The sequence below is a fragment of the Bombina bombina genome, chromosome 3 (genome assembly GCF_027579735.1).
Source record: "Bombina bombina isolate aBomBom1 chromosome 3, aBomBom1.pri, whole genome shotgun sequence".
Classification (NCBI taxonomy): domain Eukaryota; kingdom Metazoa; phylum Chordata; class Amphibia; order Anura; family Bombinatoridae; genus Bombina; species Bombina bombina.
The window spans coordinates 13,447,157-13,460,169 of NC_069501.1; the positions used below are offsets into that span (position 1 = coordinate 13,447,157).

A 13,013-nucleotide genomic window follows, 5' to 3' on the forward strand; every position below is an offset into this window, starting at 1 on the left:
GTTACTACCAGTGCCAGACACAGCAGATTATTTGCAGCTTTTACAGCATTTATATTTGAACCACAACTGCAGTTGGTAACTCTCAAATATCTTTCATTTCTGCTACTTTGAGACACGTACAAAAAGACACAATCTTTGTAAGGGATGCGATTTCATGTAGGTACAATGTTGCAGAATAATTATTGAGCAAGTCCTAAGTAATAACAAATGGAAGAATTAGAATAGCAGCACATTATAGTTATAGATTTCATGACACAGCAGAGACAAATAGTAAAGGGATTGCTTACTTGTTCTATGCACAGTGGTGATCTTGTGTGCAAACTAAACCAGCTCAGATGAGGAAACATCGCCATCTTGTGGTTGAAAAGAAAATTCTGTCACAGGTTTTATGAATTTCACAATACAGTTTATGCCACTAGGATTACAACTTCTTTTCCTTTCTGATGCAGCTGAGACAGTAGAGAGGAGCCCTTGTCACTTCTAAAGGTGAGCTGGGATGTTAGTGACACAAGATGACTACTACTTCCCTGGTGAGTAAGGGGTTAACGGTGAGCTTGCTACCTGTCTATTGCCAGGATGATTTCACAGAGGAATGGTTCAGTCTGTTCAGGAACACAGTGAGTCTCTGCTAGCGGAATAACCAAGGCACAGTTTAGGGCAGCAGTCAGGGTGAAGCTGCAACACCTTAATTGGAGAATCAATACAGCTGAAGTCCAGCAAAGAGGGAACTAGCTAGTTCAATCATCAAGCAACATAAAATAGTAGATGGTGGTTTATAAAGGATGCTAAATCTCCCACCTCCTTAAAGGGGAAGGAGATCTTAGGAATCCTGACAGCATGATAGCTGAAGCATCCACTAGCAGCGCACGGTCAGTATTTGGGCAGGGAGGTCAGCCAGTATATGGGCAGGGATGGTCAGTCAGTATATGGGCAGGGAGGTCAGTCAGTATATGGGCAGGGATGGTCAGTCAGTATATGGGCAGGGATGGTCAGTCAGTATATGGGCAGGGAGGTCAGTCAGTATATGGGCAGGGAGGTCAGTCAGTATATGGGCAGGGAGGTCAGTCAGTATATGGGCAGGAAGGTCAGTCAGTATATGGGCAGGGAGGTCAGTCAGTATATGGGCAGGGAGGTCAGTCAGTATATAGGCAGGGAGGTCAGTCAGTATATGGGCAGGGAGGTCAGTCAGTATATGGGCAGGGAGGTCAGTCAGTATTTGGGCAGGGATGGTCAGTCAGTATATGGGCAGGGAGGTCAGTCAGTATATAGGCAGGGATGGTTAGTCAGTATATGGGCAGGGAGGTCAGTCAGTATATGGGCAGGGAGGTCAGTCAGCATATAGGCAGGGAGGTCAGTCAGTATATGGGCAGGAAGGTCAGTCAGTATATAGGCAGGGAGGTCAGTCAGTATATGGGCAGGGAGGTCAGTCAGTATATAGGCAGGAAGGTCAGTCAGTATATAGGCAGGGAGGTCAGTCAGTATTTGGGCAGGGATGGTCAGTCAGTATAAGAGCAGGGAGGTCAGTCAGTATATAGGCAGGGATGGTTAGTCAGTATATGGGCAGGGAGGTCAGTCAGTATATGGGCAGGAAGGTCAGTCAGTATATAGGCAGGGAGGTCAGTCAGTATATGGGCAGGGAGGTCAGTCAGTATATAGGCAGGAAGGTCAGTCAGTATATAGGCAGGGAGGTCAGTCAGTATATGGGCAGGGAGGTCAGTCAGTATATGGGCAGGGAGGTCAGTCAGTATATGGGCAGGGAGGTCAGTCAGTATAAGGGCAGGGAGGTCAGTCAGTATATGGGCAGGGATGGTCACTCAGTATATGGGCAGGGAGGTCAGTCAGTATATGGGCAGGAAGGTCAGTCAGCATATGGGCAGGGATGGTCAGTCAGTATATGGGCAGGGAGGTCAGTCAGTATATGGGCAGGGAGGTCAGTCAGTATATAGGCAGGGAGGTCAGTCAGTATATGGGCAGGGAGGTCAGTCAGTATAAGGGCAGGGAGGTCAGTCAGTATATGGGCAGGGAGGTCAGTCAGTATAAGGGCAGGGAGGTCAGTCAGTATAAGGGCAGGGAGGTCAGTCAGTATTTGGGCAGGGAGGTCAGTCAGTATATGGGCAGGGAGGTCAGTCAGTATATGGGCAGGGAGGTCAGTCAGTATAAGGGCAGGGAGGTCAGTCAGTATAAGGGCAGGGAGGTCAGTCAGTATTTGGGCAGGGAGGTCAGTCAGTATATAGGCAGGGATGGTTAGTCAGTATATGGGCAGGGAGGTCAGTCAGTATATGGGCAGGGAGGTCAGTCAGTATATAGGCAGGGATGATTAGTCAGTATATGGACAGGGATGGTCAGTCAGTATATGGGCAGGAAGGTCAGTCAGTATATGAGCAGGTAGGTCAGTCAGTATATGAGCAGGTAGGTCAGTCAGTATATGGGCAGGAAGGTCAGTCAGTATATGGGCAGGGATGGTCAGTCAGTATATGGGCAGGGAGGTCAGTCAGTATATGGGCAGGAAGGTCAGTCAGCATATGGGCAGGTAGGTCAGTCAGTATATGGGCAGGGATGGTCAGTCAGTATATGGACAGGGATGGTCAGTCAGTATATGGGCAGGGAGGTCAGTCAGTATATAGGCAGGGATGGTCAGTCAGTATATGGGCAGGGAGGTCAGTCAGTATATGGGCAGGAAGGTCAGTCAGTATATGGGCAGGGAGGTCAGTCAGTATATGGGCAGGAAGGTCAGTCAGTATATGGGCAGGGAGGTCAGTCAGTATATGGGCAGGGAGGTCAGTCAGTATATGGGCAGGGAGGTCAGTCAGTATATGGGCAGGGAGGTCAGTCAGTATATGGGCAGGGATGGTCAGTCAGTATATGGGCAGGGAGGTCAGTCAGTATATGGGCAGGAAGGTCAGTCAGTATATGGGCAGGGAGGTCAGTCAGTATATGGGCAGGGATGGTCAGTCAGTATATGGGCAGGGATGGTCAGTCAGTATATGGGCAGGGAGGTCAGTCAGTATATGGGCAGGGAGGTCAGTCAGTATATGGGCAGGGATGGTCAGTCAGTATATGGGCAGGGATGGTCAGTCAGTATATGGGCAGGAAGGTCAGTCAGTATATGGGCAGGGATGGTTTGTCAGTATATGGGCAGGGATGGTCAGTCAGTATATGGGCAGGGAGGTCAGTCAGTATATGGGCAGGGATGGTCAGTCAGTATATGGGCAGGGATGGTCAGTCAGTATATGGGCAGGAAGGTCAGTCAGTATATGGGTAGGGAGGTAGGCAGGGGGCATTTGTGAGATTCCATTCAAGTTGCATTTCCAGCAGGTGACCAGCACCTTACGATTATTGGAAGCTTGGAATGACATGATGCATTGGGCACTTCATGCTGCTATTAGGGTCGCCACCCGTCCCTTAAAATACAGAACACTTATAAGTTACACATACTGCAGGGTGTGCAGGGAGGAATATGAATAGTGCTGTCCAGTAACACAATACATGTTCCTCCCTGCATACCCTGCAGCATGTGTAACTCATAAGTGTCCAGGAAAACCCTAGCTGCTATAGATGATAATAGCAATAACACTCGCTAACAGAAGGTAGAAATTATAGGTGCAATGATGACATCATCATAAGCACAATTATCTAAAACTCTATTGGCTTGTGAAATTCTATAAGAAACCTCACCACTTGATGTAAAGCCACTGTCTTTTATGCAGCAAATTTTTTATTGTTTAGTCACATTAAATATTATAATGATATTGTTCTGCAAAAATATTTTTTTTATGGAAAATTAAAATTCGTATTGAAATTAAAACTGCACAGTAGAAATCGTAATAAAATTACACTGCACATGAGAAAAACACTGATATTTGTATTTATAATATGACATTTAGAAGTGTTCTTTTCCTTATTGTAAAATGATCCTCCGCTAGTGGCTGAACCGGGTCTCTTATGCGGGTTGCGAGTGCATGGGTGCCGGCTGGGGGAAGTGGAGCATTGGTGGTTGCAGCAGAGCAAAGGATGGTGGATATGGTAGGTGTTGGGCTAGGAGTGGTTGCAGCTGGCAGTTCTGTGGGGTGGGGGGGGTAGTCTATAGGTCGCGGAACAGGCGTTGCTGGGCCCCTGCCTTTCCTCCATTAGTTCATTGGGTATCCATCTGATGACAGAAGTAAAGGACGCATATGGAAGAGGGAATACCAAGAAATGTTTTGATTGTTACTGGTGGACCAGATATGGGAGGTGAAGGAGAATGAGGAAGAATAGTTACAATGTTCAGTAATTGTTTGAAAGCTTTCTGCATATTGGCTAGTGTTAAGTTTGCTTTGCTACTTTGACGAATATGCAGTGTGTATCAGACATATGGGATCATGGCATGGTGGCTATACGATGAGCAATTTCATTGGAGGATGGCGGTAATTATTCAGATGAGATGGGATGACTAAGAAGGGGGCCATCCCTTTCAAGGAAGTGGGAGCTGTGGAACAGGGAGAAGTGGAGCCACTGTTGCCATTAGAAAAGCTTTATTCTTCCAGTTGAATGAGGGAAGGTGCAGGTTTGGCACATCTTGCTAGTTCAAGCATAAATGTTCCGGCTGTGGTAGGGGCCCATGCATTTGCCAAGTGTTTAAAAAATGGATAAGTTGCAGGTAAGGTGATTGAAGCAGTTGCTCAGGGCATAATTGCCAATGATACGTTTGGGAGGAAGGCGAGAGATGCTGAGCTGCTTCTCATGCATTTTAGATTACACAAATAAAATAGTACTCAAATCAATGGTACTAGACCATCCAATTGTGAACTTCAAATGTTGAAACAATATAAACCATATAAATGTTAAAACCTTGATTAATGTACTTAAGTGCTGCTGACCAATGTGTGCGCTGGTGTGTGAAGCTGCTCAGGATGAAAACAGAAAAAGAAAAAATGCACGTGCACAATGATTGAGTTCAAAACAAAAAAAATGAAAAACAAAAATGAAAAAATAACAATAAAAATATGAGAAACTTCAAGCAAAAATTGTGAAGTGTGAATGTGAAGTTTAAAAACTAAAAATAAATCCAAAAAGTTGTAAATGTCACAATCCAAGTGAAAGTTTGACAATTTGTGGTAGAAATAATGTACAATCCAAATAGAAAGTAACAGTTTCATGAAAAACAAACTTGTTTCCTGGTGGTGAGAAGTGCCGTGATGGTGATCCTGTTGAATCCTAATGCTCCCTTTATTTTTCTTAATGTGATGTCCTTAGCGCTTGTTCTTCACTCGGTGTATTAATCACCCAATATACTTCACCACTATCTGTAGCGTCCGGTGTGGCAGCACTTTGGTGCTTGTATATCAAGGAAAAGCTTGATAAAGGCCATCACTGGGCTGAAACGCGTAGATGAACCTCCACCAGTAAGCAAATTCAGAGCACTCTGATATACAAGCTGATTTCCACTAGCATCACGGCAAAATCCAATTTTGAATACCACCCCAAAAATACCGCTCCCGATTGGCTGCTTCAACACACTTGACTTCTGAATGCAGAAGTAGGATTAAAACTGGAGACTCGAATAATCAAAGCTAACTCACCTAAGGATACAAGCGCCAAACAAAGTGCTGCCACACCGGACTTTTATTTAGATTTATTTAAATTATATTTAAGTTAGGGGGAGTTAGGGTTAGGGTTAGACTTAGATTTAGGGGTTAATAACTTTCATATAGTGGCTGCGACGTTGGGGGCGGCAGATTAGGGGTTAATAAATTTAGGTAGGTGTCGGCGATGTTAGGGCCAGCAGATTAGGGGTTAATAATATTTAACTAATGTTTGCGAGGCGGGAGTGTGGCGGTTTAGGGGTTAATATATTTATTATTGTGGCAGCGATGTCTGGTTCGGCAGATTAGGGGTTAAAGATTTTTTTTTAGTGTTTGCGATGCGGTAGGGCCTCGGTTTAGGGGTTAATAGGTACTTTATGGGTGTTAGTGTACTTTTTAGCACTTTAGTTAAGAGTTTTATGCTATGGCGTTGTAGTGTAAAACTCTTAATTACTGACTTTAATATGCGATACCAGTCTTGACAGGAGAGGGTGTATCGCTTACTTTTTTGGCAGACTCGTAAAACCGGCGCTATGCAAGTCCCATTGAAAAAAGAGGATACGCAATTTACGTAAGTGGATTTGTGGTATTTCCAAGTTTGGCCAAAAAAGTGAGCGGTACACCTGTACCTGCAAGACTCGGAATACCAGCGGGCGTTAAAAAGCAGCGTTAGGTTAAAAAAACAGCGTTTAGAGGTCCTACACACTTGTAATCTAGCTGTATGTAAACAAATGACACTTACAAGTTCTGATGAGTGATCAATGACACAAGTATCGAGCAATTTGATTTGTTAGCGATAGTTTATAATGTGTATCTGAATCAGATTGACTGATGTCATAAATCATGCGATTATGCATATTCCAATCAAAAGTGGTAGAAAAATTCACTAGTGTGTGGGTTATTTGCATCATAATTGGTGCAAAAAGTGTTGAGTCAAATATGGCGTAAAGTGGAGAGTGGGACTTGTATTACATGGCTTAAACATGGTGCACATAGATTTTTCCAACAAATTAAAAGGAAGTTAGCTATATTATGTTGTGTATTTCATTTTTATCTCTATATCTATTAGTGCAACAAGTTTGGGGCAAAACTTTGCACCAAATATGTAGAAATAATATTGACCCCTTGCTTTGTAATGAGAGACAAGTTTGTAGCATAATCCATAAGTAGTAATGTATTTTTCATTTTTATCCCTATATCTACTAGTGCACCAAATGTGGAACAATGATATTGTATGATTTAGAAAGGGTATACAATTTTAATAAAGTTTCTAATTGTTATGGTATAACCCTGTTATCGAGGGTTAATACCAGATGAAAGATGCCCTGAATACGGGATCAGCAACACACAAATCCAGTTAATTTCCCCACAAACACGTGACCAAGCTCCGTCTTGAGGGTAAAACAGAATCTACTTTATTGAGGGCTATATGCCCGGTATTTATGCAGGTCTCCCACTTGGTTGACACTCTCCTTCAACTCTCAGAACTCTGTGTTTTCTTTAAAATCAGGTCCTTTTGCTCAGATACTTGTTTATAGTCTTTCTCCTGCTTACTTCTGGTTCAAAAACAACTCCAACTGTCTTAGACAAAACAGATACTCAAAACTGAAGTTAACCCCTCCAACAACAGTTACTCAAAACTGAAGTTAACCCCTCCAGTACTGTCGGATTTGCACATGTCGCTATAATGGGCACAAGGTGACTTAACATAATGCCTGAATCCATAATCCGTAGGGAGGTTGACAGAGGGGTCTATCACATGGCCCCCTCCTGATGGGACACTCCGGCAGACCCGGCTTGACCCTTTGGCGGGTCAACTTGGGGATGACCGGAATAGGAGGTAGTAGGAATGTCAGTTTGCCGGGACAATCCATCTGCATTCCCGTTATGAGAGAGAATTCCTGTCTGTATAAATAAGGGTTCAACTTCTTCAGTGCCCAGACCAGGGATAAACATTCCTTCAAGTTTTTGTTTTCAGAGACGCTTCTTTCCAGTTGGAGACAAATCTCATCGGCTTCTTTACGAGTTTTTTGTACCTGCTCTTTATAGGTATCCGCAAGTCCTTCATACTGACGTAGGGTGCCCTTGAGTTGCTGCACCTCACTATGAGCCAGCATCAGCTTCTCCTCCAGTGTCGCTAAGTTTGTCTTTAATGTTTAATGTTCCACTCTGAAGCTGGTGTTTTCTGCAGTCTGTCGGCGCAGCTTGTCTAGCAGAGATTCCCATTCTAAACGCGCTATTTACTCTGCGCTCCTCTTTTCTCCCGCTAGCACCATTACTTGATTGTTTAACGTGACCATTTCCTCCTCTACTTGACTCTTCTCCTTCATCAGCGCATTGTAACGGGACTTCCACATATCAATAGTGGGCATAGATTTACTAAGCTCAGCGTCCTGGGCTCAGCAGCAGGTGGGTCAGTCTCTGTGGCACGGATCTGGGCACGGGTAGTCACAGGATTAACATCGGTGGGACCCATGGGAGCGTAGGCAGAAACAAGGGGGGCCAAGTCATTTCCAAGGAGAAAATCAGATGGTAAGTCCTTCAAGACCCCCACATTCACATGTCTAGAACCCACTCCCCAATCCAAATGTACCCGGGCAACAGGTAGGCGGAACACAGCGCCCCCTGCTACCCTCACAGCCACAGTGTCTCTGGTGTGCTGGTTCTCAGACACCAAGTTCTTTTGGAGCAAGGTCATGGTAGCACCAGTATCCAGTAGACTACTGACCTCCTTCCATTCACTTTAACCAGTTGCCGGTGCTGTTGCTGGTTATCCAGGTGGGCAGCTTGCACGGGGTCTGCTTCATGTAGGATGCCCCAGCATTCTTCCTCCTCTACACAGTGGGCAGCAGGCTGAGGGTTACGTGGGTTTCTGCCAGCGGGTCTTCTCCAGGACTGTGCTTGGTTCGCTATGTTTAGGGGACACTCTGGTCTTTTGTGCCCTAGTTGCTTACATCCAAAGCACCGAATAGGCTGTTTTGTAATCCCGTGAGTTGAACCGGGCTGTCTGAGGATAGTTTGTGGCTGAAGGCGGTGTGGTAGAGCAGGGTGCCAGGGGTTGGAAACTGGTAGCTGCTGGGGTGACTGTGGGTCTGTACTCCACTCTGGCAGGGATCTTAGTGGTAGCAGTGTCCAGTTTGCGGGCATCCATATACTCATCTGCCAGGTGAGCAGCTTCATGCAGGGTGGAGGGTTTACGGTCCCAAACCCACTCTCTAACTCCTGCTGATAACTTGTCAAAGCAATGTTCCAACAGGAATAGCTGCAGCACCTCTTCCTCGGATACGGCTTGGCAGCCCGCTATCCAGTGAGCTGCTGTGCGGTGCACCTTATATGCCCACTCGACATAGGAATCTCCAGCTAGTTTATCAGTGTCTCTGAACCGTCTCCTGTATGCCTCCGGTGTAATTGCATACCTGGAGAGCAGAGCCTCTTTTACAGCATTATAATCCCCGACTTCCTCATCTGGAATGGCCCGAAAAGCCTTGCTGGCCTGGCCGGATAATTTTCTGGATAATATCGTTGCCCAGTCCTCTGCGGGTACCTTGTGTAGTGCACATTGCCTCTCAAAATCCGCAAGGTACCCATCAATCTCTCCTTCTGTTTCAATGAAGTTTTTAAAAGCTGCAAAATGTATTTTTCTCTTTTCCCCTGGGGTTGCTGTGACTTGGGCTGCTGCAGCGCCGTTTTGGCGAAGTAGGTTGGCCTCCACAGCTGCTATGACCCGGTCGATAATTTTCGGCAGACGGGTTGGGGCCATAATGTGCCAGTCTTATTTTAACCGCCCGGTCAAATCTTGCTTCTTTGGGGGTTCTGTCTGATATGCTGGGCTCATTGGTTCATTTGGGCCCTGGTACTCCGTCCATCTCGGTCAGTATTGTAATAATCTCCCACTTCCTGAGGTTACTGGGCTGTCGGCCCCGTTGTTCTAGCAGGTCTATAAGGGTGGCTCTTTTCAGCCTGTCATACGGTATTCCATTAGGTCTGGATGTGTAGTTGCTCTTCTGGGCAATGAGGACCATCCCGTCGCTTGCCACCAATTGTTATGGTATAACCCTGTTACCAGATGAAAGATGCCCTGAATATGGGATCAGCAACACTCAAATCCAGTTAATTTCCCCACAAACACGAGACACGAGACCAAGCGCCGTCTTAAGGGTAAAGCAGAATTTACTTTATTGAGGGCTATATGCCCGGTAGTTATGCAGGTCTCCCACCTGGTTGACACTCTCTTTCAACTCTCAGAGCTCTGTGTTTTCTTTAAAATCAGGTCTTTTTGCTCAGATACTTGATTATAGTCCTCCTGCTTACTTCTGGTTCAAAAACAACTCCAACTGTCTTAGACAAAACAGTTACTCAAAACTGAAGTTAACCCCTCCAACAACAGTTACTCAAAACTCAAGTTAACCCCTCCAGTACTGTTGGATTTGCACCCTGTACCTATAATGGGCACAGGGTGACTTAACATAATGCCCGAATCCATAATCCGTAGGGAGGTTGACAGAGGGGTCTGTCACACTAATTTACTTTTATTATGTAATATACTTCTTTCTCTTGCAGCATCAAACATTTTTTTTTCTATATTATGTTCTGTATTTAATTTTTATCTTTATATCTATTAGTGCAACAAGTTTGGGGTCCCAACGCTGCTTTTCAACGCCCGCTGGTATTACGAGTCGGGCAGGTACAGGTGTACCGCTCACTTTTTTTCTGCGACTCGAGCATTCCGGAAATCCACTTACGTCAATTGCGTATCCTATCTTTTCAATGGGATTTTCCTAACGCCGGTATTATGAGTCTTGGAAAAAGTGAGCGGTACACCCTCTCCTGTCAAGACTCCTACCACATTTAAAAGTCAGTAGTTAAGAGTTTTATGGACTAACGCCGTAACATAAAACTCTAAACTAATGTGCTAAAAAGTACACAAACACCCATAAACTACCTAAGAACCCCTAAACCGAGGCCCCCCCACATCGCAAACACTATAATACATTTTTTTAACCCCTAATCTGCCGACCGGACATTGCTGCCACTTTAATAAATGTATTAACCCCTAAACCACCGCACTCCCACCTCGCAAACACTAGTTAAATATTATTAACCCCTAATCTGCCGTCCCTAACATCGCCGGCACCTACCTACATTTATTAACCCCTAATCTTCCGCCCCCAACGTCGCAGCTACTATATTAAATGTATTAACCCCTAAACCTAAGTCTAATCCTAACCCACCCTAATTTAAATATAATTTAAATAAATCTAAATAAAATAACTACAATTAAATAAATTATTCCTATTTAAAACTAAATACTTACCTGTAAAATAAACCCTAAGTTAGCTACAATATAACTAATAGTTACAGTGTAGCTATCTTAGGGTTTGTTTTTATTTTACAGGCAACTTTGTATTTATTTTAACTAGGTACAATAGTTATTAAATAGTTATTAACTATTTAATATCTACCTAGATAAAATAAATACAAAAGTACCTGTAGAATAAACCCTAACCTAAGTTACAATTACACCTAACACTACACTATATTTAAATTAATTACCTAAACTAACTACAATTAAATACAATTAAATTAAATAAACTAAAGTACGAAAAACAACAAACACTAAATTACAGAAAATAAAAAAATAATTACAAATTTTTAAACTAATTACACCTAATCTAATCCCCCTAATAAAATAAAAAATCCCCCCAAAATAATAAAATTCCCTATCCTATACTAAATTACAAATAGCCCTTAAAAGGGCCTTTTGTGGGGCATTGCCCCAAAGTAATCAGCTCTTTTACCTGTAAAAAAAAAAATACAATACCCCCCTCAACATTAAAACCCACCACCCACACACCCAACCCTACTCTAAAACCCACCCAATCCCACCTTAAAAAAACCTAACACTACCCCCTTGAAGATCACCCTACCTTGAGACATCTTCACCCAGTGAAGTCCTCCAAGAAGCCGGGCAGAAGTGGTCCTCCATATGGCAGAAGTCTTCATCCAATCTGGGCAGAAGAGGTCCTCCAGACGGGCAAAAGTCTATCCAGGGGGCATCTTCTATCTTCATCCTTCCGGCATGGAGCGGGTCCATCTTCAATCCAGCCAACGCGGAGCATCCTCTTCCATCGACGTCAAAATGAAGAATGAAGGTTCCTTTAAATGACGTCATCCAAGATTGCGTCCCTTCAATTCCGATTGGCTGATAGAATTCTATCAGCCAATCGGAATTAAGGTAGATTGGAACAGCCAATAGAATGCGAGCTCAATCCTATTGGCTGATTGGATCAGCCAATAGAATTGAACTTCAATTCTATTGGCTGATTGCATTAGCCAGTAGTATTTTACCTACCTTAATTCCGATTGGCTGATAGAATTCTATCAGCCAATCAGAATTCAAGGGACGCCATCTTGGATGACGTCATTTAAAGGAACCTTCATTCTTCGTTTGGACGTCGATGGAAGAGGATGCTCCGTGTCGGCTGGATTGAAGATGGATCCACTCCGCGCCAGAAGGATGAAGATAGAAGATGCCGCCTGGATGAAGACTTTTGCCCGTCTGGAGGACCTCTTCTTCCCGGATCGGATGAAGACTTCTGCCGTCTGCAGGACCACTTCTGCCCGGCTTCTTGGAGGACTTTGGCCAGGCTGGGTGAAGACGTCTCAAGGTAGGGTGATCTTCAAGGGGGTAGTGGTAGGTTTTTTTAAGGGGTGATTGGGTGGGTTTTAGAGTAGGGTTGGGTGTGTGGGTGGTGGGTTTTAATGTTGGGGGGGTATTGTATTTTTTTTTTTTACAGGTAAAAGAGCTGATTACTTTGGGGCAATGCCCCGCAAAAGGCCCTTTTAAGGGCTATTTGTAATTTAGTATAGGGTAGGGAATTTTATTATTTTAGGGGATTTTTTATTTTATTAGGGGGATTAGATTAGGTGTAATTAGTTTAAAAAACGTAATTATTTTTTTATTTTCTGTAATTTAGTGTTTGTTGTTTTTCGTACTTTTGTTTATTTAATTTAATTGTATTAATTGTAGTTAGTTTAGGTAATTAATTTAATTATAGTGTAGTGTTAGATGTAATTGTAACTTAGGTTAGGGTTTATTTTACAGGTAAATTTGTATTTATTTTAGCTAGGTAGTTATTAAATAGTTAATAACTATTTAATAACTATTGTACCTAGTTAAAATAAATACAAACTTGCCTGTAAAATAAAAATAAACCCTAAGCTAGCTACAATGTAACTATTAGTTATATTGTAGCTATGTTAGGGTTTATTTTATAGGTAAGTATTTAGTTTTAAATAGGAATAATGTAGTTAATAATATTAATTTTATTTAGATTTATTTAAATTATATTTAAGTTAGGCGGGGTTCGGTTTAGGGTTAGACTTAGGTTTAGGGGTTAATAACTTTATTATAGTGGCAGCGACATTGGGGGCGGCAGATTAGGGGTTAAT

The 13,013-nt window shown here is 43.4% G+C and overlaps 1 long non-coding RNA gene across 1 annotated transcript in view; it reads left to right on the forward strand.

Moving 5' to 3' along the window:
- The first annotated feature begins 435 nt into the window (after window positions 1-435).
- LOC128651469 (uncharacterized) overlaps window positions 436-13,013 on the forward strand; it is a 58,989-nt gene continuing 46,411 nt past the window's right edge. The window contains exon 1 of the long non-coding RNA XR_008401090.1: window positions 436-486. This is a non-coding gene — a long non-coding RNA (uncharacterized LOC128651469). The remainder of the gene's footprint in view (window positions 487-13,013) is intronic.